The sequence below is a fragment of the Macaca nemestrina genome, chromosome 10 (genome assembly GCF_043159975.1).
Source record: "Macaca nemestrina isolate mMacNem1 chromosome 10, mMacNem.hap1, whole genome shotgun sequence".
Lineage (NCBI taxonomy): Eukaryota > Metazoa > Chordata > Mammalia > Primates > Cercopithecidae > Macaca > Macaca nemestrina.
In genome coordinates this window covers 67790435-67816999 of record NC_092134.1, presented here as the reverse complement: position 1 = coordinate 67816999, position 26565 = coordinate 67790435, and the positions used below count along the sequence as shown (strand labels likewise).

Here is a 26565-nt window from a genome sequence, read left to right as displayed (position 1 = left end):
ATTAATGTGGCATAGACTGTAGAGTTTATACAAATTTGAGAGAGAGAATGGATTAGTCAGAGAAAGCATTTTGAGCTCCAGATGGTTCTTGAAGAATGGGGAGAATTTCCATATATCTGGGGGAAGGAAGGAGGAGAAGAGGAGAGAAGGAAGCAGCTAGGTGAGGGAAATCAAAACAGTGAATTGTTGCAAATAGGAATGCACATAGTGTTGGTGGGACCATAAACAAACCAACATGAATGGCAAAGGCAGGTCATGTTGAAGATCAGGAGGAAACACATTTGGAGGCACAGAAAGGAATTGGATTGAGGTAAGCAACTTAAAAACAGGCAGACGCACTGAAATTTGGTGGAGTATAAAATAACCATTGAAGACTTTTCAGAAAACATGTGGATAAACCATCTGTCACTAAACTACAGATGACTGAAATCTACATCTACTGATTTGTTTTTTTACTATGCATATTGGGGTTTCTGTTCAGCATTTGTCCAGCTTTCAACAAATCTTTATTGAATACCTATTTTATGCTGGACAATATGGAAAGTGATAGCTCTACAGGGCAGGCAAGATCAAAATGGTTTCAATACTCCTGGATCTTATATTCCAGAAGTATTCATTTTCATTATGTTCCTGTCTTTTGGCCCAGATAACTATATCTCAGATGGAAAAGTTTTCAGTAGAAGTGATGTCTTCACCCTTTGGGGTTTGTAAGTTTCTTTTGTTTAACTTAGCCTTCTGGGAAGTTGATACCTGAAGACACAGCACTGTAATCCAGGAGAAGCCTTCTCCGACTGCTCTAAATTGGTCAGGAGCCTCTCAGCAGTGCTCTTGACACCTTGTGCTTCTCCTTATTTCTAGACAGCATTTAGAAATAGCATAGTCTTGTCATGTCCACTTTTTTGGCGTCTGCTATCTACTCCAACTAGATCATGAAGCAGGATGTCCTAATATCTCTATAGTACCAGTGGAGATGATTGATAAATGTCGGTTAAATGAAATTAATGAATGGAGGGGATGGATATGACTTTTCTTTACCTGAATATGTTTTTCTCTGGGGCAAGTTTTTGGTAGAGAAAGATAAGTCTAATGTAAGAGAGAAAGATAAGTTCCTTCTGTATCTTTACATATGCAGTAACATTTTTGAAATGTAACTGTGCTTGGCTTTTCTTGTAAGACTAATTGGAATGTGGTAACAGAGCTGGATATCTTATTTTAAGGTGATTTAAAAATGACGGATCCCATACATTTTTTCATTTCCTTAACAGCTGCAATGTTAGCCTACTCCATAAATCACAACAGTTGGTTCTATCTTAATGCCATAGGTATTTCAGTAATATAGACTGTTCAATAAATTATTGGGTAGTTATTAGAACGAGGTAAATTTGACTTAACATCTTAATTTGACTTAGGCATCTTCCTGGAACCTTCCTGCTCTGAGGTTTGGATGAAAAACACTTTGGATATCACCGTGAGACTTGCTACTTCCGATTCATTGTCTAGTATTCTCCTTGGCAGCTTTGCAAAACAAATCTTGGAAAGCGCCTAGAGAAAGCCATTCTTTTTAGAAAACTTGGAGTCTTTTGAATGCGCTCTGGATGCCAATGACAGTGAATGTAAGTGTTTGTCCTGTTTGTATATTTGCCTGCTGCTTTGCTCATTCACTCGTTATTCATTTTTTTTCCAATGGATTATTTATTTATTCAATTTTCAAAACTTAGCAAATATCCTAGATTTCAAAGTATCCTTGTACCCTACGGTTAAGGGAATGTGTCAGCCAAACTCTAGGTGGCGCTCCACATCGAACTTGGGAAACAGGGGAAGAAGCGTGGCAGTGGAGCTCTCAGGATGGCGTCAGAACCGCAGAACACCCAGGCTGATCCCGAGACGAGGGAGGGAGCTTCCCGTGTGGGGGTGGAGGGTGGGGCAGAGCAGGATGTGTGCTTGGGTTTCACTTGGAAAAAACATACATCATATTGCCATATAATTTACTTTGAGATTTCAATTTGGAAAATGGCATGGAAATAATCCAGCTTGAACATCGTCCTCCTCACCTCCTGGACTAGGTCGAGGGCCCCTTATATTTCTTCATGGCAATTGTGTCACAGTGTACTGTTAAAGTATTCGTTTAATTATTTGTTTAATATCCGCCCTCCTGGCTGCGTGGCTCATAGCTATTTGCCTGCTGCCTATCACAACACCTAGCAAGTGATAGACGGTCAATATATACTTGTTTTGTGTGCTTATTTGGCTGCTGCTCCATTTATTTGCTTCACTGGGTTATTCATTTTTTCATTCCTTCCTCTCCACCCTTCCCTTCCTGCTCCACCCTACCCTTATCTTCCATCCCCTACTCCATCTCTCCCAATCCTCCCAGCCCTCCCATCTACCCCATTCCCCACCTAGTCCCACCCTCATTTATCATAAGTTTTAAAAGTTAAGAAACCTAAAGTGGCCGTGGTGGGGTGGGGCAGAAACTAAATGTATGAAAGCAATCTTTAAATAGTCAGATTCTCAGAATCCAGAGAAAGGGTATTAAAAGGTTAGAAAGCAACAGTTTTGCCAATGCAAAAGGGAAAGCGTGGCCCCCTCAGCGGTCATTTCCCCATGCACTATGGGTTTCCTAAGCAGGTGTCGCACCTCCTGGGTTTTGGCAACTGGATGCGGAAGACCGGCAGGACTCTTTCCTCTGAATGGTCTGGACTGGGGACAATTGGCTGGAATCACAAGTGGCTTCTTTGCTCACTCCAGCGGTACTTCAGTTTTCATAAATGGCCGGTTCCTGGAGCTGTAAGGTTCCAGCACATCGGGGATTTCCCTTCGTTAGATCCTGACCCACAGAGCTGTGTTCCAGGCCAAAACTGTTGTGTTCACCTCTTAAAAGGCTTTCAAAGAAGGGAAGGAGGGAGGGAAGGGAAGGGAGGGAGGGAGGAAGGAAGGAAGGTAGGAAGGAAGGAAGGAAAAACTTTGGAAAATATCAGTTGTTATTCACAGACACCAAACTTGCCATTTTTAAAAACACATTTTCAAGTTGCTGTGAATCGAAAAAAAAAAGTTATTGTGATATTGGCAGTCAGCTCTCTACCGAAATGATGTGAGTGGAAAGACAAGAGTTTGGAAGAATGCGTCCCCCAAAATTCTTACATTGTTACCAACCACAGAAACAAAACATAGTGCTGGAAAGGAATTTCAAGTCATAGATGCCAAACCCCTGATTGTGTAGATAAAAATAATGAGGCTCTGAGGTGAGTGACTTGCTCAAAGCCACTCAATTGAGGAGTTAGAGCCAAAACTCATGACTTCTGGCCAATTCTGGGCCCTTGCCACTCCACAAGCTGCAGTTTTTCTGTTTTAGCTAAAATGAGTTTCAAACAGCCCATCCACCATAAACGTATTTCCTCAACTCTCAGTCTCTTGCGTAAGGCCTTGCAGGGGACCCAGCTTCTAATGTTGAAGGAAAAATACTGCATCTTTTTAAAAATGGTCAAAAGGAAAGGAAACTTGTAGGCATGTAAATGTCACATCACCCTGTAAGTAGGAACCCATCATTATTGTGTGGGTAAGAAAGAAATAATTAAAGAAACCAATTCCAGTTAATTCCACATGTAGTGTAGGCCTTTGAAAAGAGTCCAAAATATTTTTCAAACATTCTCACATACACTGAACACATCTGTCCTATGTAACCTGAAAATGATTTACCCTTGTGAAATCATTTGCGTAAACCTGCCAACCTTATGAATGATTTTGTTTGTCTACTGTCTCAAAATAATTGATCTTACATACATTAAGCTAATTAAAATAGCCAGGTCCTTTCTTTGCAGAAAATCCACAAGCCCTCTTTCAATTATGCTTCTGAGGTCAGGAAAGCAATTCTTATGGAAAAGTAGTCTAGAATTTGCTTCAATCTATTAAGATAAAACATAAGAATGTATTTTTGATGCATTGATAAAAAATTCACCAAAATATTTGGTATTTTTAGTCAGTCTCCAACTTACTAAAGGGTCATATTCCAAAAGTTAGTGGATAAATGAGTTGTCTGGAATTTGGAGTGTATTTTCCCATAAAAACAATGCTACGCATAGGAGTTAGTTCCCAGGCCTCCATTTAAGTGCTATTTAACCCATAGTGTAGCAGCCTATTGTGGACTTCAAAATTATTATTTTAATTTTGTTATTATTAGTTAACTGGCTCAAAAGTAACTGATTGATTTAGAGACTGTTTTAGATGCTGACATCAGGAAAACCCTTCAATTATAGATACTTGAGATAGCAGTTGGAGACTTTTATGTCATTTCTGTAGAAGGTTTTGAGGTACTTTGGAAACTCTAAAAATAGATACTTAATTTCATCTGCTTACTTATGACTAAAGGGGGAAACAGAGAGAAAAGCCTTGGCCCATGTTCAACTTCCACCACTATGAGGAAAATAAGGCAAGAAATGGGAAAAAAGGAAAAGAGAAAAGAAGTTAAAATTGTGTGCATGTATGTGCATGCAGAAATTAACTTAGCAGTGAACAATGAGGAAATGAGGAAACTGAGGCACACACAAGAAAGGAGATAGGAAGAGATATTGCTCTGAGACTTATTTGTGTTGTTCACAAAGTGATAGTGATGACCTCTAGAAAGTTCAGAAGAGAAAAGGAAAGTTTTAGCAGGTACTCTGTGAACTTATGTTTAGGATATGTAATAAACATAGGTTGTTACTTAGGGACATGAGTTACCTGATTTAAGAATTAGACTCTCAGTTTGAATCCATACACATCTATGGAAGACCTACAGTGTTTCGAGAGCTGGGATATAGGACTAACTGCAAAAATTATCTGGCAATTACCCTTTACCTTGCAGAGATAATAATAGCTAGCATTTATGACTCATTGTAACTCATTTAATCTTCACAATGACTCTATAAATTAGGCATTAGTATTATTATTATTACCCCATTGTGTAGATGAGGAAACTAAGACACAGAAAGGATATGTAATTTGTCCGAAGTCACATGGCTACTAAGTGTTGGCGCCACCATGTGAACCCAGGTAGTGTGGGGATAGAACTTGGGCTCATAACAGCCATGCTATACTCTGCCCTAACATTCTCTGGTCAACATTCTTATCTCTTGTCAGCAATCGTTCATACCCTGACTCCATCTGGGATTGGGAATGCACTTGGGGAAGTGGCTGCGCATGGAGACTAGAAATGGAAGAGGCATCCAAGGTCATGCCCTTCAGGCTCTCTTCAAATTCTACAGCTACTGTAAAGAGAGTTGCATTCCCACAGAGAACATGTCAGGCTGGAGGAAAATTATGACAAAAGGTCTCCCCAAAGGCCTCTGAAACTTGGATCTTATCTCGTTCCACAAGGTAAAGGCCAGTTTCCTAAATCAAAGAATGAAACAAAGTACATCTTTTTCAAGCGTTGTTTTGACATCACTCCCTTTTATACAACTGGACAGGCACTCCCATTGTCTCTTTAAATAATTTTTAAACACTCCTGAACTTTGGCTTGGAGACCCTCATTTGAAATGATTTTACCACTCTAGACATACTAGCTCATATTTTTTAACTTCAACCTGGCAAAAGTTAATATCCCTCATAAAACTCTACCCACTCTCTTCTCTAAGTATCACATAAACCATTCTTCCTGATTATACATGCCCCATCTTGAGCCATATCCATTACTCTGTCAACTTTCCCTGGAGGTTAATCTGCTAGTGAGAATTTAAGTGGGCTCCTGCGGTGGAGTATTCTACAGTGGATGGAACTTGGATTCTGAAGTCAGTCAGTTCTGGTTCAAATCCCACTTATTCCATTTACTAGCTGTATCATGTTGGGCAAGCTATGTAACCTCCCTAAATCACTGTTTCCTCACCTAGAATGTGAATACAATATTAATAGTACTGGTATAACAGTTGTTCTGAGAACTAAATAAGATATTGCATATGAAGAACTTAGTTCAGAGTAAACACATTATAATATTCAACAAATGTTAGTCCCCATGATTACAATACTTTTGGAGCACAGAAAATCGGAGATATGTACAAAGATGGTTGTGAAGAGATGTTTATATACCATTTTCATAAAAGTAAAAAGGAACAATTTATGCCCAACCATGGTTGACTATGCCACCAATTAAAAGTCATGTTCTGAATGTTGGGAAATATCAAGATTGTATTAGTGAGTATTAAAAAAAAATAAAACCTGCAGAGCAGCATATTTGGGGGGGAATGTATATGCATAGAAAAGAGATTTGAAGAACCTATATCAAAAAGTAGGTTATAATTATCTCAACAGAGGAAAGGTATATGGAGTTTAGATGGGTACTGGGATTATGAAGATTTTAAAAATGTTTTGTATTTTTCTGTGCATCCTAAATTTTGTACCTTTTATAATTAGGAAAATTACATGCTGTTGAAAAATACTGGATAAAGTTTAGCCTTCTCAGATGATCTCCTTCTGGCTCCAATTAATTCAGACCTCCAGCTTATCCACTTCCTTTATTTCCTTTTTCACTCTCTACAGATTTATGTTTCCTCTGCACAGCTGCAGTTGGTTTCAAATATTTGGCAGAGACTGTAGTTGGTGTTTAGATATATTTATGTGGGTTCTCTCTCCCTCATCAGACTGCATTTCCACGGGAGTATCTTCCCTATATTTTCTCTGTAATTGTGCATAGTGGCTTGGAAGCTCTTCCTCCCAAAAGTTAACTGATTGAGGTCATTGTAAACAATGCAAAAAGAAAAACTTGCTTAACTTGTTTCATTATTAACATTAATTGGGAGCTAAGGTTCTCATGTTAGGAATGGAGGGGCTTATAGACTGGTTGGGAATTAGGCCCTGTGCCTGAGGCGATGCTTTGTGTTTACGCAGCTATTTCATTTCCTCCTGGAACATAGGAATACCAAGGCCTCTTGCCCTGAGGAAGGGTTACATGACTGGTTCTGACAAGCAAAATGGAAGCAGATGTGTGCACCACTTCCAGGCCCCAAATCGTTTTACATATTCCTCTATCAATTCTTGCTTCCCCTGCTGTCTGCTGGCTGGATAGTGCCAGGTTGAACTTGAAGCCACAATATGGTAGAGCCACAAGATGGAAAGAACCTGGGTCCCTGAGTTTCTGTTTAGAGAGGAACCACTCAAGAGAATTATCTGAAGAGAAACATCTGAAATGAACAGGGTCAGTGAGAAAGATAAGACTCTTATTACATAAAGGCATTGAGATTTGAGATCTATTTATTCTTACAGTAACCCTATCCCAACTAACAACAGAAAATTATACAAATGGTAAAAGAATTCAAAATAACATATTTTAAGTGTCAAACAAATAGAATATAATTTTTTAAATTTGCCTAATATTTTACTGTTCTCCCAAACCATTTGCTTCCCTACCTTATTCAGTTCTCTAAGAAACCTTGATGAGTCTATCTTTGTGTCACAATTTAAGAAACTGGCCTTAGAGTTGTTACATTGTTTGACTTAAGCTAGAACTAAGATTTTCTGACTCCAAATACTATACTCTTTGCCTTTAGGCATAAATACTATAAGAGTGACTAATGACTAAATTATTTATAGAAAAGATATTTTGCCTAAATTGTCCAGGGAGTATTTTTTTGAACATTGGTTTCACCAGCAGCTAATAAATGTCCCAAGAAATAGAGTTCCAAGGCCAAAGGACTTTGGGAACCACTGGATTAAACAAATGTGACCAGGAGTTTTCTACTTACTGCCAAGTTCTCAGAGCCTTTAACTTAAAATTTGGAGGCTCATAGGGAGCCTACGCAGCATATCCCATACATCTGACCACAGAATGCTTTGATGATGGAGCCATTGTCAGGAGCAGAGTATGCTGAAACATGCCAGAGAAAGATTTTCTAGATAACAGCTCTCGTTCTCCATTGCACCCTGGTTCCACTTTAGTTTATTCACTTCTTAGAGTCCATTTCTCAGCTAATGTTGGGAACAACAAAATTCTCTAATAAGCTCATGTAACCAAGATCAAATGAGACTTCCAGGAGATTTTTTTTTTTTTTTGAGACAGAGTCTCTGCCTTGTCACCCAGGCTGCAGTGCAGTGGCATGATCTTGGCTCACTGCAACCTCTGCCTCCCGAGTTCACACCATTCTCCCACCTCAGCCTCCCGAGTAGCTGGGATTACAAGCACATGCCACCATAGTCAGCTAATTTTTTGTATTTTTAGTAGAGACAGGGTTTCACCATGTTGGCCATGATGGTCTTGATCTCTTGACCTCATGATCTGCCCACCTCAGCCTCCCAAAGTGCTAGGATTACAGGCATGTGTTAGCCACCATGCCCGGCCCCAGGAGCTTTTTTTTTTAGTTGCATTTATTTTTGAACTTATCCTAAATAAGAACAGGACACGTTCATTGCACCTGGAAGGTAGAAAACATAAATAGAAGAAAGAGAGGTGCAAATCAACCCACTTCTATTCAACCCACCGGCAATGTCAACCTGTGACATTTACTACCACAAGGAGCTGCTGAGGCAGGGTAGAGTTGGATTTGAGGAAAGATTAGATAATTTTATGAGCGTGACTAAAATTTAAAGATATGTGAGCTAGAACAAAAAAGATACAAGGAAATGAAGTCTCATGTTCCAGGACGTAAATTGATCACATGTGGAAGGAGGGGCAAAAAGGAATTCCCACCTCGCAATCCAGCGTGGGATATTACACAATGGGCCAGGTGCAATAGGCTTGACTTTCCCTCTTTATTTTCCTTTTCCTTTTCTCTGGTACATCTGATTCTGGCTAAACAGGAGGTGGGGATATTAGCCCTGACGAATAGCGATTTGATTCCACAGGTCAACTCCTATTGAAAACCAAGATAACACAAATATTTTCAATTCTTCAAGTTGAACCTAGACTAAGTATTTTGTTTTGTGGGTGATCCCTCTGTTCTTTTATTAAGAGAAGATCATTTTATGAGAGCTAAGAATATTTGCATTCCTAGCATTTAAAATTCTCAACAAACACATTGTTCAAGCAAATAAAAAGAATAGAACAAGTAAAGTAAGATCATCTTAATTAGTTGAGACTCTTGAACAAGGATGAATCCAGTCTTGAAGTCCTGGCTATTTCAAAATACTCTTTTTACCTTAAACATACAAATAAACTGTGCTTCTGAGCTGCAGTATTCTGAGCTTGGTGATGATTGAAGGCCCTGGAAGAGGGGATGGCAGATTTTATTGGGCTGGGTGGGTTCTCAACCGCCATCTCTCCATGGGAAATTTCTTAAAAATATTCATCTCTAATGGTTCAGTGAAAAGCATTCGGGCCCCAGGGAATCAACAGGAGCTAAGTTTCATAGAGTGAATCCCATCTGGGACTAGAAGAATTAAGAAACAGAACTATGGGAGACAGGCAACAAGAGGAATAGCAATACCAGCCCCATGGTACAAAAAGTTAATCTTTCATTGTATAACCAGTGCTATGATTTCCTGCATTAAGATTACAAAAGCAATCAGATCAGAGATTGTGGACTTTTTTCATTATAGGATTTTAGCTGACCCTTTCTTCAACTATGAATGCTTCGGTTGGGGGACAGTCCTAAATTCCAATATGAACACTAAATATCATTTGCTTCAGGAAGGATTTTTCCTGTTGGTACTCAGCAGTCTTTCTGAACTTGTGGCAGTGGTTGTCTATACAACATTGACTACTCCATTCTCTTATCCCTTCCTCCCTAGCATAGCCCACTTCTCATGATAAAACTTTTGAGATGAGCTCTTGATCTGTTGCCCAGGCTGGAGTGCAGTAGCACAATCTTGGCTCACTGCAACCTCTGCCTCCCAGCTTCAAGTGATTCTCCCACCTCAGCCTCCCAAGTAACTGTGATTACAGGTGTGTGCCCCCCATGCCCAGATAATTTTTGTATTTTTAGTAGACACGGGTTTCACCATGTTGGCCAGGCTAGTCTTGACCTCCTGACCTCAAATCATTCTCCCGCCTCAGCCTCCCAAAGTGCTGGAATTACAGGCATGAACCACTGCACCCGGCCTATAAAACTTAAAATTCCAAATAGGCATCTAGTTTTCCAGCCTTATCTTGCACCTAGAATTGGCTACGTGACTCAGTTCTGGCCATTTCTGGCTTGGAGGATGCTAGGAAATATTTTCCTTTTAGGATAAAAGGAGAGAAATGTGGGAGGAGAGTTGTGTTTTCTGTTTGTTTGTTTGTTTGTTTCCTTGCTTACTTGTTTGTTTTTCTGGCTATCCTTTCTCTCTCTTTGACACACTGGGGAAAATGTGATATTTCATACTGTGGCAATTATTTTGTGATCATGAGATGACAAACTTGAGGATCAAAGGCACCATGGTAGCATTGACAAGATGGAAGGGGAGAAAAATCTTGAGTTTGTAATGACATCACTGAGCCACTACAACAACCCTGGGACCATGAGCCTGTTGATTTGTTTAAGTCACCTTTAGATGGATATTCTGTTACAACCCAAAGCCTTCTAACTGTTAAATACACCCAGTGAAAATGTGACTTATGTGTTCCAATAGAGCACAGAACCCCAAAGAAACACACGGCCTGTGACTTCTGGTCATATAGAATCACTGATATTCCCTGATGTAGACTGACATATTTCTCTTGGAAAAAATAGCGAACCAGGACTTCCTTGATGGTTGTCGGAGAATTCATTGGCTAATGTTGGCAGAGCCTAAGGCCATGAACATGCTCATCATTACTAAGGAGGCGGCAATCCTAAAGGTTGCAATTCAACGTGAGAAAGAAAAGGAGGATTTTGCTCCAAATTTCACACAAGGTTTCTTTCCCTCTTGTTCTCATTTCCCACAATCTTACCCTTTTCTTTATGTCTTACTTTGGCTTTGGAAAACCTCCTTCACATTTTCATTTTGCCAATTCTGATGTTACTTAATTCTTCAATATGGTAAAGCAATAAAAAGAAAGCTGGCTGATAATCTTAGAGCAGTGCCAAAAATGTATGTTTGGAATGTTAGGACTTTATTGAAAAATGCTTTGTTGAATAAGCAGAAATTTTGTTAAGCTCCAAAGGAATCTAACTATCTCCCCTCCCCCACCACCACTGCCTAAATTTCACATCCTCTGATAACTAAGTACCTTCCCAGACTGGCATATCTTCTAGTCTGTATATCCTAAACTGCAAATTCAATCCTATCGAGTGACTGGAAATGGTACAACTCAAAAGTCTAGGAAAAATTCTGCCCTATGGAAACACGTTCATTTTTAAAATTTCTTTATTTCAAAAGTTTCCATCCTAATTTCCCTTCTTGAAGAGTTTTCATTATACGTGAGCAGGGAATTACAATGTGTGTCATATTTTATAACTTAGCTAATTTGAAGATACTTTTTTCTTTTACATCTGTTGGATTTTTTAAAAAAATTATTGTACTTTAAGTTCTGGGATATATGTGCGGAATGTGCAAGTTTGTTACACAGCTACGCGTGTGCCATGGTGGTTTGCTGTGCCCTTCAACCCGACCATCCTGAGCTCAAAGCCCAGGATCAGAGCTGATGAGTAACCAAGGAATTCAGAGTTTAGTACTGAAAATAATGTTTAGGAAATTCTGTTGTTCTGAAGGACAAGAATTTAGCATTCATAGCTGAAATGCATAAGAGGAAAACAAGTCTGCCAGAAAAATGCTGTTTGCAATGCTGTGAGGGTCTGCTCTAAATGGTGTTTCTTGTGGGAGGGACTTGGTGTGATGTGTGTTGTGTGTTTTGGTTTTTGGTTTTCGTCTGGAGGCTTTTTTGCTTCGTTTCTCAGATCAGGGAAACGAGATTTGCCTGAAAATGAGCCAGAGTGGTTCTGCCCAGACTGATGTGCTTCTGGCAACCGGTGTGTACTGCTTGGTGACTTTCGGTTCAGGTGGTAATTTACCAAATGCCGCTTTTTTTCTGTATGACACAGGCATAGCCAAACATAGTCACCACTCAGAATGTTGGGAAAGTTTCTTGTCCCCATCAAACAGAAGGAGCAACCCTTGGTAGTTCAACAATGAAGCCTCCATTAGCTGAGAAGTCTAACTGTGATTTATCATTCCCTACCTATAAAGATTGTAAACAAATCAGGAAGCTTTCTGAGTCTCTTAGTCCTCTACTTCCAAGTAGAAGTGGTAAGAATGCCAACCTTCCCTCACAACATTGTAAGAAGGAATGATTATTTGAATTGATCTGCAGTATTCATCATTAGGGAATTGCAAATTAAAACAACAAGGAGATATGGCTACATACCTATTAGGATGGTTAATATCCAAAACACGGATAGTACCAAATGGTAGAGCAACAGGAACCCTCCTTCGTTGCTGGTGAAAATGTAAAATGGTTCGGCCACTTTGGAAAACAGTTTGGCAGTTTCTTACAAAACTAAACACACTTTTATCATATTGTTCTGCAATCATTCTTGATATTTTCCCAAATGAATTGAAAACTTAGGTCCACACAAAAACCTGTGCACAAAAGTTTATAGCAGCTTTATTCATCATTGCCAAAACTTAGAAGCCACCAGGGTGTCCTTCAATAGGTGAATGGATAAATAAACTGTAGTATATTCATACAGTGGAATAGTATTGAGCACTTGAAAAAGAAAAAGAGCTATTAAGCCACAAAAAAGACATGGAGGAAGCATAAAGGCATATTACTAAGTGCAAGAAGCTAATTTGAAAAGGCTACAGACTGTGTGATTCCAATTATAAGACATTCTGGAAGAGGTAAAATTATGCAGACAGTAAAAAGATCAGTGTTTGCCAGGGTTTTGGGAAGACGGAAGGAGGGATTAATAGATGGAACACAGGATTTTTAAGCCAATGAAACTATATTGAATGACACTGTAAGGGTAGCTACATGTCATTATAGATCTGTCAAAGCCCACAGACTATACAACACAAAGAGTGAACCATATGTAAACTGTGAGCTTTGGTCACAAAGAGCGAACTGTAATGTAAACTATGGACTTTGGTTGAAGATGAGGCATCAATATTACTTCATCAGTTGTAACAAAACATAGTGTGACATATTGGTGCTGGAAAGGGCTGGGTGTGTGTTGGGGGATGGGTTATGTGGAAACTGTACTTTCTGCTCAATTTTACTGTGAGCCTAAAACATGCAGAAAATGAAATGTATTAATTAAACGTAGATTTTAAAATCTAAATAAAAGTTATGAAGCAGAAAGTGAATATAATCATATAATTATGTAAATCAATACAAATAATTGTTGAATGCATGCTTTGGGATTAAATTCAGTTGTCCACAACATGAAAAACAACAACAAATGTTGTTTAGACAAGAAAGCAGAATATGGGCCGGGCGCGGTGGCTCAAGCCTGTAATCCCAGCACTTTGGGAGGCCGAGGCGGGTGGATCACGAGGTCAGGAGATCGAGACCATCCTGGCTAACATGGTGAAACCCCGTCTCTACTAAAAATACAAAAAACTAGCCGGGCGTGGTGGCGGGCGCCTGTAGTCTCAGCTACTTGGGAGGCTGAGGCGGGAGAATGGCGTGAACCCGGGAGGCGGAGCTTGCAGTGAGCCGAGATCACGCCACTGCACTCCAGCCTGGGAGACACAGCGAGACTCCGTCTCAAAAAAAAAGAAAGCAGAATATGTTTCTCATGTATGCAAAATAAGCCTAGAAGTAGGCAGTCTGGAGCTGGAACGGTGACTCTACAGAGACTTTGTGGACTAAAGCTTCTGGCTTTGCTGAGACTCCCATCTCAGCATCTGACTCCCATCTCTTGGTCTGGTATAATTGCCAGAACTCCAGCCATTACATCTGCATTCTAAACAGCAGAGAACAAGGAAGGAGGAAATACCGGCATGCCTCCTCCCTTAAATGCAGACTTACAGGAAGTTTCATATTATATTTCTGCTTTTATCTTATTGGTCTGGAACTTAGACAACTTGTCACATCTACCTGTGAAGGAGTCTAACAATTTTTTACCTATTGAATTTACACAAAATTTTAAAAATCTGCAGAGAGGTCCAGCTACAAATCAGGGCTCGGTTTCTAAATACAAAGAAGGAAAGGGACGTTAGAGTAGGCAGCTAGCCATTTGGGACTTTGAGCAACTGTTGCTATGTTAAAAATACAGTGCTAGAGACAGAGGATGCAAAAAGACATTAGATCAATAGGAGAAATAAACATGCAAGCACGCGGCTATTATATATGCTGGCAATTTGTTAATGACACAAGGATTTCAAAAGAGGATGTGAGTATGTCCAGTTGGGGTTGAGCAGAGAAACCCTCCTAGAGGGAAGGATATTTTACAAAGACCTAGAAGGATGAAGAGAATTTGAAAAGTAGGAAGTGGTGGAAAAGAAGCCAAACTTGGCATAGGAAATGGCGTGAAAGAAAGCAAGTTGTTGTTTGATAAAGAGCGCTATGCCTGTTATTGGTGCATTTTATAGTCTGCACAGATACAGAAAGTGCCTAGGCAGGAAGAAGTTTATGTCTGTAGTTTGGACATGTACCCTAATGACATCAGTTTCTCTCTTCACAATCTGTCCATCATTCCCATGGGTGGGAGGTGAGGAAGAATTCCATTCAACAACACACACTTAGAGTATCTCAGGCAAAGAGACTTTTTTCTTTTGTATTTATGATAAAACACCCAAATATGTATCCAAGTGGGATTACCAGCCTGGGTTGGATCCAAGAGACTTTGGTTACTAGAACTATTTCTCATCATAAATCCCCAAACAAGTTGAGTTTTTCACTTCCTCTCCTAATCTGCCATGGAGCACAGCCGAGTTGCTTGAAGTCATCTACTTCTTGGCAGTGGCTACAATTCCAAGATGATGGAACGATTCTTTTCCATATACATCATTATTATTTCTAGTATAAATATTTATCAAGCACTCACTGTGCAATAGAGAAGAGCTCCTGCTTGGTGGTCTTTCCAGCTGAACAAAACAAACATGAGGAGAGGTCGAGGGAAGAGGTGGGAAGAGAACCTCAGCTGGTGGGAAACAATAGGAATTGCTTCCCCGCCCCACCTCCTTTTATTCATGTTGGATGTTATTTGGACTTGACTGCCATATTTCAGTTACGTAAAATGTGTTTTTATTTGTTTAACATATGCTTTATAGGGCTTACCATGTGCTGTGCACTGTTTCTAAGCTCTTTACAAATACTAACACATTCAATCCTCATAGAATCCTGTGAAATAAGTTGTTTTATTATCTCCATTTGCAGATGAGGAAATCGAGGCACACAGTAATTTGCCCAAGGTCACTCACTGGGCACAATGACTCTAGAGCAACACTGTCCAGTAGAACTTTCTCTGATGTCAGAAGTGTTCCATATTTGCGCTGCCCAATAGGGTAACCACTGGACATGTATAGTTGTTGAGCACTAGAAATGTGGCTTACATGACTGAGAAACTGAACTTCTGAAAGTTCAGAAGGCCGCCCACCTAGGCTTCCCAAAGTGCTGACATTACAGGCATGAGCCTGGGCTCATACAAACCTGGGCATACAAACCCAGGCTGCCTTTCTCTCCTTTCCTCTCCCTTCCTCTCTCCCTCCCTTTTCTTCCCCTCCCTCCCTCCCTCCCTCCCTCCCTCCCTTCCTTCCTTCCTTCCTTTTCTTTCTTTCTCTCTCTTTCCCTCCCTCCCTCCTCTCTCTTTCTTTCTCTCTTTCTTTCTTTCTTTCCTTCTTTCTTTCTCTTTCTTTCTTTTTCTTTCTTTCTTTCTTTCTTTCTTTCTTTCTTTCTTTCTTTCTTTCTTTCTTTCTTTCTTTCTTTCTCTCTTTCTTTCTTTCTTTCTCTTTCTTTCTTTCTTTCTCTTTCTTTCTTTCTCCTCTCTTTCTTTTCTTTCTTTCTTTTCTTTTTCCTTCCTTCCTTCCATTTTATCCTTCCTTCCTTCCTTCCTTCCTTCCTTCCTTCCTTCCTTCCTTCCTTCCTTCCTTCCTTCCTTCCTTCCTTCCTTCCTTCTTCTCTTCTCTTCTTTTCTCTTCTCTTCTCTTTTCTTTCTTTATTTTTTGAAGGAGCAAGGGCCAAGAATATAGAAACTCTTTTATAAAACAGTGATCCTTCCTGGCGCATTTGCTGTTTAATTATGATAAACAACGTGAGATATAAGTTTATAGAAAAATATGAGCAAATCACTCAGGTGGTGCCATTCTTTATTCCCTGGCCATTAAATGGGACTACAATAAAGCTTCATCTCCAATGCAAGTTTTCTCACAATTAGTAGCAGATGAGGAGGCCAAAGGGGAGAAATCAAGGGCTGGTTAGGTCATGCATATTTGGTAGCACAGACCATTGTTAAAAGCGAAAAGCAACGTTATAGTATCTGGTACCTGCTTGGGAAAATGAAGAGCAAGACAAGGTCACGTGTGTTATCCTGCTGTCATCAAGACTGGCACTCCTTCTTTTCTCTCTTTGCCGCCCATCTTAACGCATCTCTACCTTATTCAGCTTTCGTGGTTAAACTCAAATTCCACTTCTTCCTTGAAAACTGCCCTCCTGTCTCCATGTGAAAGCATCCTCCCTACAATATGACTGTATCTTTCTTCTGGTACTTAATGGGTTCTATACTATGTAATAGCTAAGTAAGTACAAGTCCTAACTCTCCTACTTACTCTCAACTCTTAAAGGTCTGATTTCTGTTTGTATTAATTTTCTGTAAAACTTCACACAAACCTGGGCAACATAGTGAAAGAGATCCTGTCTCTACAAAAATAATAATAATAATAATTAGCCAGGCGTGGTGGCACACACCTGTGGTCCCAGCTACTCAGGAGGCTGAGGCAAAAGGATCACTTGAGCCAAAGAGGTCAAGACAGCAGTGGGTCATGTTCACACCACTGCACTTCACCCTCTGCGACTAAGTGAGATGTGCTCACATTCCATAGATTGTTTCAACTTTCAACTCTGTTTCCCTGTTTCTAGCAGGCACTTCTATGATAGCATTAACTATATTGTATTATTGTATTGTAAAATTCGATGATCATATCTCTCCCCAAGACTGTAAGCCCTTTTAGAGTAGCACCTACCTTAAAATAGATGCTCTATAAATGGCAAACAACTATTTTCTGAATGAACAGTCATTCTCAGAAATTTGTAGTATATGTAGTATGTTTGTCTTTTGTCTAAAACAAAATGGAACCCTCCTCCAATGAAACTCTTCTATATTCGTATTAGATTAAGCATTAGGTAATATCAAATTAACTTCACCATTTTATAATAGCTCTGCTGCAAGGAAAGACAATGCATAATTGTCCTAGAGAATGAGGCCATTTTCAGCCAGCTGCGGTGGCTCACACCTGTAATCCCAACACTTTGGGAAGCTGAGGCAGGCAGATCACTTGAATTGGGAGTTCAAGATCAGCCTGGCCAATATGCCAAAATTCTGTCTCTTTTGAAAATACAAAAATTAGCCAGGCATGGTGGTGCATGCCTATAATTTCCAGCTACCAAGGAGTCTGAGGCACGAGAATCGCTTTAACCCAGGGGGCGGTGGTTGCAGTTAGCAGAGATCACACCACTGCATTCCAGCCCGGGTGACAGTGAGACTCTGTCTCAAAACAAACAAACAAACAAAAAGAGAGAGAGAATGAGAACATTTCTTGCTTAACCTTGCCCAAAGGACATAGGTCATCCAAAGAGGGCTGAATTTTAGGGTACTGCACAGAGCCCAGAATAGAAAAGAAGTGTGAAAACTGGCAAGACATCGCAATTTTCTACAGGTATGTAAAGCTCAAACTGAAAAAGAACATTTTTGAGAATTTTAAGAAGTACATGTGAAGGATGCTCTGACATTAGGTTTAGTGAAGGAAGGGTCAGAGATAGACCAAGATCACTTTAGCAACCTATAATTTGGTTTAATTGATCGAGCAGGGAGAAAAAAAAAGGAGAAACAGAATGAGGAGATGGTGACATTGACAAATATAAAATACTGTAACATAAATTACTGTAGCTTTGCTTTGAGTAGTACTGGAAAAGTTTGTTATACTAGGAAATAGTCATATAAATGGAAAGATGGCTTTTCATGTCTTTTATGACTTGTTGTAAATGATTAATTAAATACTCTGAGTGTTTCATTAAATATATGCATTCCTTCCAAATTAAAGTGTGCAGAGACTCGTTATAAATAAATTCATTGGGTGAATGAAAGGAGCATTTACTTCTAAAGGAATATTACTGGCAAATTTCATTCTTGACATTGATTAAATAGACTAAATTTATTTTAATGGCAATACGAACAAATTACAAGTCTAATTAGTTTTCTACTTTAGTATTTTTGCATTATTTAGTGTATTTATAAGTGATCCAACAATTTTAAGAATTTTACTACATAAAAAGCATTTTGTAATAAAATGTGAAAATAAAAGAATGAATAAAACATGGTTCTCACTTCACTCATTCTCTACTTTCACGCTTCATGGAACAATTTTAAGTGCCTACTCTGAGCAAACCCTTTTCCTGAATGTTGCAGGTAATAGAAAGGAAAAATAAGACTTGTTTCTTCCCTCTAAAAGCTTGAAATGTCATGGGAAAAACATATGCACAAAATAACTTTAATATAAGACAGACTTTGGTAAGTAAGTGCTAAAATAATAGAGGTACAAAGTGCTTGGGGAGTATAAGAAATGGAGGGATTAAGACTGATGGGGAGGGGATCAAGAAAGGCTTCTCGGAGGAGGAAGGGTTTGAGCTTGACCTTGAGAGATGGCTGGAAATTTAACAGGAGGTTCTGGGTGGGGGAGGAGAAGAGAAAGGGGTTGTGTGGTCTCTGGGTTGCTGGGTTGTTCTATGGAGGGGTTTTGGTGTGTCTCTGGACAATTTTGAACTGTCACATGGAAGAGATGTGTCACACAGAAAATACACAGAGCAACTAGTAACTGGTCTGAAAATACAGCCATGTGACTTCAGAGAAGAAACCGTATCAGGCCTGAAGTGTGGGCAACAACAGTGACAGGTATAATTAGACATTGAGCAGATCAGTGTTTTTTGATTAATAAGCTTGTTCTTCCCATACATTAACTCATGGGCCTGAAAGGAACCTCAGGAAGTTACTTAGGTCACCCCTGACTACGTTTTTTAAAAATTATTATTATTGTTCCCTTAGCCTCAGCCCTATAATATGAGGTCTTCAAATGCTCAGACCCTTGGGCTCTACATGAGGACCAATACAACTAGTAAAATATAGTAGTGGCAGCAGTTAAAGCCACCTTGTGATACCACGATTTTGTAGCCGTATTAACAACATTGTGTGGGAACTGAGACAAGGGTTTTGTGAGTCTTTCAGGGCTGCCCTTCTTTTAGGCAGCCCCCAACAAGTTACAGCTTCTGCTTGGGGTAAAAGCTGACCACAGAACTTATTCACAATGGCTTCCACCGCCTTGCCTTAACAAAGTTGATCCCTATCTAGCTACCAATTAGAAGTCTAAAGTTACAGAATGCTGGCACTGGAGTAGTTGTTAGGATTAATCTAACCCAACCCCTTTGTTCTTCATTTTACAGTGGAGGGAAGAGAATCTTAGGGGAAGTGATATGCCCAAAGTCACACAGTTAATGATTGGCTTACCTGAACCAGAACTAGAATGTAAATCTCTAAGTTTCCTAACTTTCAAATTAGTTTCTCTCTCCTGCAGCGTACTGCCTTCTTTATTTGCATCAATAGATGTAGGTGTGTCTGTGCATTAATATTTCTAAGAGTTTGACTTAAAGCATTCAGTAGGTGCCCAGAGAATAACGTATGTTAAGCCAGAGAAGTAAAATGCATTGGATCAAAACATTCTCACTTGGAAAAAACATTAGAATCCTGGGAATTTCTTGAAATGCAAGAAAGCTCTGCCTCCAGGACTTGCAGTGTAAACACTGTGGCTAATTTGTTGAAGTGAGATGCCATTGATGATTCTCCCTGCCTTGAGAGATGACAGGGCTCCTTTGCAGAACAAAGCCGATTGCTGTAGCAGATTGCTAGGGGAAGGCAGATTGCAAAAAGTGATCAGGAAAAGATAAGACATGTTACCGAGACAGATCATTTTTCTTGAAGAGGAGTTAAAAAAAGACACTAAAAAGGAATTCCTCCCATAAAGTTTGTCTTTCAGAGGGCAACCATTTCCACAACTCTGTTCCTGCCTAAAGAAGCAGGCTATAACCTGGAGCAAAGCTTGGAGAGGCTAGTACATCAGTTTTACAGAAGCAGTTCGGAGAATAGTGAATATGGATAATACAGATAGCAACCCAGACACTTGATCCATGAGTTTGCTACATCAAAATTGGACAAGAATAACTTTCAATAAAGTTACTTTCCAGTGACCTGTTATTTTTAAAAGTGTATCCTTACTAATAAAAATGATACTTTGATACTGGGTATATAACCAAAGGAAAATAAATCAATCTACCAAAAAGACACATACCCTTGTATGTTTATCACTGCACTACTCACAATAACAAAGACATGGAATCCACCAAGGTGCCCATCACTGGTAGATTGGATTAAGAAAATGTGGCACATATACATCATGAAATGCTACAAAGCCATAAAAAAGAATGAAATCATGTCCTTTGCAGCAACGTGGATGCAGTTGGAGACCATAGTACTAAGTGAATTCACGAAGGAATAGAAAGCCAAATACCACATGTTCTCACTTACATGTAGGAGCTAAACATTGATAACATATGGACATAAAATGGGAGCGATAGACACTGGGGACTACTGGGAGGAGGGCGTGGGTTGAAAAACTACCTATCAGGCACTATGTTCACTACCTTGGTGATGGGAGCTGTACTCCAAACCTCAGCATGATGCAATATTCACATGTAACAAACCTGCATGTGTACCCCCGTATGTAAAATAAAAATTGAAATGAAAAGAAAAGAAAAGAAACCAACACCATGAGGTTTTCAGCTCCCCCATAATCTCCATGACCCTCTTTAGTCCTAAATAAACATAAATGTAAGTAAAAATAAATAAGTAAAAAATAAAGATGACACTGTTTCTCCACTTATTTTCTTATCAAAGAAAAATGGCCACAAGCCATTCTGTAGAATAAGCTGCCTTATAAGAGTTTTATCCTTTTGACATGATTTGATTTGAGGCTGTCCTTCTTTTCATTTGCTTTTAAATTCTATGTACAATAGAATAATTCAATTCCATGGGGTATTGTAAAACTTCTTTTTAAAATTCTTGTTTCCATCCATCAGTAGAGTACTTTTCTTCTATTGCTACGAAATAATTTTTATTCTGATTCTACACAAAAATGGCAAATCAGATGTTAGGGCAGAAAGCTACCTTAGCAACCATTTGCTGCGAAGTCCTCACATTCTAGATGTAGCAATGTCCAGGGATTTCTTGATTTTTGGTGGCTCATCCAGGGGAAGAAGGGGCATAACTCTAGCTAGGACACACCTTCTGCTCCTACTCCTATGCGCTTTCACTGCCAGAACATTCCCCCTTCATTAGAACAGCGCCTTAAATTATGTTTGTCTTAGGAAATATACCTCACTTTTCATATTTTAATGCGCTCACTTTCAAGGAAGTTTTAGAAAAAACATGAAATGCCTTTTAATTTTAACTTTAATGAAAGGTGAAAATTTCTTTCTATATTAAATTCTAGTTAGGAGAGCTACTATTCATAAGTTAGTTATGTTTATTTGTGGCTACATTAGTCAGATTTAGAATATACTAATTCTGGGTAGTAAACAACTATGAAATCTTAGTGGGTTCAACAATAAAGTTTCACTTTTTGGCTGAGGATCTGTACACTGGCAGGCTCTAGGTGAGTTCAGGTTTGCTCCACCTAATTTCTCACTCTGGTAGCTGACTGGGACTTGCTTTTTTCATGGCAGATGGCAAATGCCCAAGAGCACAAACGAGACCACGCAAGCGCAATGAAGCCTCTGCGCAGAACACATCTGCTCACATCCCATTGGCCAGAAAATGTCACATGGCAAAGCCTAACCGCAGGGATGAATGCCTTGTCTGCTCTACAGAAGCACTGCAAAGTTATATGACAAGGGGGTGGATGCAAACGCTTTTGTAGGGTGAGCATGGAGAATTGAGCCTAATATTCCAACCTACTACTTGTGAAAATTAAAATGGAAATTGTTACTTTTCTCTAGAATTGGAAATTAAACTGTTGAATTATCCAAGATGCCTAGATTAAGACAAAACTTTATTTAAAATTTAATTTTCTGAATGCCTTTGGTTTTCTTGTATAATCTAGTAAAGTTTAGGTTATTTAGATACTCAGTAAATATTTGAGGGATACATAAATGCTGTGTCCACTAAGAAACTGCCCCTTTTGTAACATTAGTTCATTCATCCATTAAGGACTATGTATTGAGTGCCACTATGTGCCAGGCACTACAGTATTTATAAATGAGTGAAACACATCAATGTACAGAAAATAAAAATGCTTCCTGTGTGAAGCTTATGTTCTGACAACATATTTTTCTTTAAAAAGAAAAAAATAATAAGCAAAACATATTGTATGTTAGTATCTGATATACACTTTATACAAAATCAGGCTAAAAGAATTAAGAGGACTAAGGTGGGGTTAGCGACAGGCTGCAATTTTTCTGTAGTGTGAAAAGGGGGTACAGGGTAGATCTTACCAAAACTTGACATTTGAGCAGAGACTTGAAGGAGGTGAGGGATTTTTCCCTCTGTTCCCCATGTAGCCATAGAGATTCATGAAGGGTCTTCAGTCAGAGAGCATTTCAAGTATAACTCTTGGAAAGGGGGTGGTGGAGGGGGCCCTAACAGGGCAGGGCTTGGGAACAGCCTCCACCCCCTGACACCACAACCAGAGTACTTCCAATTTCAGCTGTTAGATTTAGCCCTAAGATTTCTATTGAGGAATATCCTACCTTTAAAAAATAAATGAATAAATGCCTTAGAATACTATGCTAGATTATGAACTCATCCAAAGTCAAAGATCTGGCTTAAGATCTTGATTAAGAACATTGAAAAGTACATTAATAAAATTTATTTATTTATTAGTGATGGCTCAATTTCTCAATAGTCAACTGCCCCAGGGCTTGGTCTATAGCCCTGTCTCCTGCTTACAGTTTTTCCTTAGATATTTTATTCAAGCCTTAAACACCATCTATATGCTAATGACTCCTAACTTTACATCAGTCCTGACTCTTCAACATGACTCCAGACAGTTCCCCTTGGATATCTGATGAACAATCTCAAACTTAACATGATCAAAATAAAACTCAGGATTCTGCCTCCTCCATCACACCACTACCTTTTTAATTGTCCTTATCTCAGCAAATGGGGCCATCACTCCTCCTATTCCAGCACATGCATCTCCAAATCCAAAATATGTTTTATATCATCTCACTTCTCTCCATCTCCACTCTTGCTTAAGCCCCATTATCTCCTGTGACAACTACTGTTATGACCTCCTATCTGGTTTCTCTGTTTGACAATTGATTATTTATGCTGCAATCGGTAATCTTTTAAAAATATATATCATGTCACTCCCTTCTAATGCTTTCTATGACAATAAGGATAAAATCCAAACTTCTTGCCATGGTCTACAAAACCCAGCGTGATCTGGCCCCTGAATATGCCCTGCTTATATGTCCCTGATCTCTTTCTCTTTTATTTGCCTACAGAGCTTTCCTCTCCCACCAGTCATATTTTGAGATGGTTGGTCTCCACAAATGGTCTATGTCTCAACTTAAATGTCCACTTTTCAAAGAAGTCTTCCCTGACCCTCCAGTCATCTGTATCACCTCACCCTTCATACTACTTATCACTGTCCCCAGTTATTTCATTAATTTATTTATTTACTTGATTATTGTCTATCTTTGACCATCAGAATATAAGCCCCACTGCAACAGAGGTTTTGCTGACATATTCCAAGCACCTAGAACAATAACTGACATATAATAGGTGCTCAAAAAGGATCGACCAAATAAATGATGACTAGGATCGGTGCTTTTTCAGAGACTAGATGTTACTAGGAAAAAGGAGAGGGCGCCATGGCATTGAGTGTGATGATAGGTATGGTGATAGGAATTTTTGGTTTCAAAGCAAGGCAAAAATGAAAAAGAAATGGAAAGTTAGAGAAACAAGTTTTCCCTGCTGTGCAGTTGTAACTGAGTCTGGTCCCAGATTTTGGTCTTCTTCACAACTCAGGCCCATTTAATATATTACTGCATCTGCTAGGTTCTTTGATTGCAGACAAGAGAAACTCACCTCTAGACACTTAGGAAAAAAGAAAAGAAAAGAAAGGTTTAGAACTAACACATAGAACAGAAATGAAAACACAAGTACCAGGTCTTAGTATAGGAACTTGAGTAGTTTCAAGGAAGTTGGGCCAGGAACAAATGGGACATTTTCTTCAGGCCACTGAGGTCGGGATAAAAGAAGTGCACCAATATTCACTTTTTCACACTTTACCCAAGTTTTATTTGTGGGGCAAAAATGTCTGACATGGCTTGAGTCCTGAGCCTACCCCAGGATCCAGGCATGGAGTGAACCCCCACCACCATAAACTCAGTGGACTGTTATCAGAATAACAAGTAATGGATACTAGACAGGCAAATACAACAGCTGTCCACTCCATTCCAGGAAATAGCATGGGGTGAGGTGTTTCATTTTAGAGGGTTATAATCTAGTTTGCAAGGAAATAAAACTAGAGGTCACTTATCTCAATGAAGGAAATGTATTATTACTGGGAAAATAAGGCATCCTTCCTGTTAACCAATGAGAAAACTAACAGAGATTTATTCCTAGACATGCATTTTCTCTCCTGAGGCCCATTTTAAGGATAGTGTTTCTCATCTTCTGCAAACTGTCAGCCGGAACAGGACCTCTCCTACCTTCACAAGGGCATTGCTTATCCCTAACTGCAGAATTTCCTCTGTTCTCACCAAACTGCCAGATTTCACCTGGCCAGCCACTTGGCCAACAAAATTAAGTGGTAAATTAAATAACTCTAACCATAAGCCTCCAGCAATTCACAACCAATTTCGTGTGTATGTGTGTGTGTGACTGTGTGTGTGTGACTGTGTGTGTATGACTGTGTGTGTATGTGTGTGAGAGACTGTGTGTGTGTGTGTGTGTGTGTGTGTGTTAGGTGGGAGTGGGAGGCTAGAGCAAAAGGTAGGGGAAAAAAAGAGAAGAAAACTTAAGGATAAGTCTCAACAATGTAAAAGCAAAGAAGACATCTCTATGGTGAAAACATATTCTTTCACCTGAAGTTCATGAATTAGGGGGCAATCTGCCTAGTCAGAGCTAGATTTTGAACTGTAAGTTATGATTGATCACATAAAATTCATCTTTATGGCAATAGATATTAATTTATATACCTATTTGTTTCTTTAACAAGCATTCATTGTGTGCCAGCAGTGTTCTAAGCATGACTGAGGGAGATGGATGTGTTTCTTGCTCTCTTGGGGCTGGCAGGGTAATGGTGGTCATGAAGCAGGTGAAATAAACAGCGGCTTGGAAGGATCCTCCTTGTCAGGGGATGAGTTGGGGTTGCCATTGGCTTCTATCAGAGAAAAAGAACATGAAGCCTTCAAAAATAAACTGAGCTTCAAGGAGAGAGAATGCTATACTTGCTAACCGAATGGAAGCATGCATCCAGAAGAGAAAAGGTTCAGAACTAAAAGGAGTCAGAATGTCCTATGAGACTGGCTGGGAACAAGGGCTGTGTGAGTGGCGAGAGGAGAGCAGCTTAGCGCAAATCCAAAGCCAGAGTCGGGGAGCATAGAAAAGAAGGAATTCTTCCTACAGAGATCTAGAACTAAATGGGACACAGCAGGAACAGGGCCAGGTTTGATGGGCAAAATCCCATGCTCATGACCAAATTATAAATACAAAATCAGGTTTGAAAGTGTGTGTTACTGTAGAAAGAGAAATCACAATACATTACACATTTTTAAAAGCTGACAAATACCCCAAATATGAAAAAACCTGGAAAAAAATATACTAGCTGCTTTAATTAACTGCCTAGCATACCCCTATTACTGCTTGATGTGCTTTTATACTTATTTTGCTAAATTTTTTTTTGGTTGTGAATTTATTGGCCATTCACTTCTTTGCAGGAAAATGACTTTGCAATGTAGTTATCTATACAGTGAACAGAACAATAATTCATTCTTTATTCTGGCATGAATGATTACAATTTGGATTTTTTTTTTTTATTTTTGGTGATGTTGACTAGGTATAGATCTAGTCACTCTATATATCTGAAGATTGGAAGAACTTTCACAGAATAGCTTCTGGCTTTGTGTTTTCAAACCTTGTTTCTCCTCCCCAGTCCCTATACTCCTGGTGCCAGGCTGATATGGTGCAAGATATATACTGACTATAGGACTTCTGTTTATGCACCTTTGTGTCAGCAAAGTAGGTAGTAGGAAAGTTGCTGGAAACCATTCCAACACCGAGAAGGATAGAAATAACTTAAATCTACACACAAAAAAGTGCCTGTGAACCACAAAAATACATCCCACTAAGCCTAAATTAAAGTAAACTTCCCCTTAGCTGAATGCTAAACATGCCCATGGCCACTCCAGTACCACTGAATGTTAGGGAGAGTAAGACAGAGTGGAAGTTGAAGTAGAGAGACAGTGATCTTAACTGATTATAGTTAACT

At 39.3% G+C, this 26565-nt stretch overlaps 2 long non-coding RNA genes across 2 annotated transcripts in view; one reads left to right on the top strand and one right to left on the bottom strand.

Moving 5' to 3' along the window:
* LOC139356718 (uncharacterized) overlaps positions 1-26565 on the bottom strand; it is an 81740-nt gene that overhangs the window by 40391 nt on the left and 14784 nt on the right. The window contains exon 2 of the long non-coding RNA XR_011609065.1: positions 12227-12325. This is a non-coding gene — a long non-coding RNA (uncharacterized lncRNA). The remainder of the gene's footprint in view (positions 1-12226; positions 12326-26565) is intronic.
* Positions 1995-12050, top strand: LOC139356546 (uncharacterized). The gene is made up of 3 exons (XR_011608549.1): positions 1995-2111; positions 5116-5317; positions 11760-12050. It is a non-coding gene; the product is annotated as an uncharacterized lncRNA (long non-coding RNA).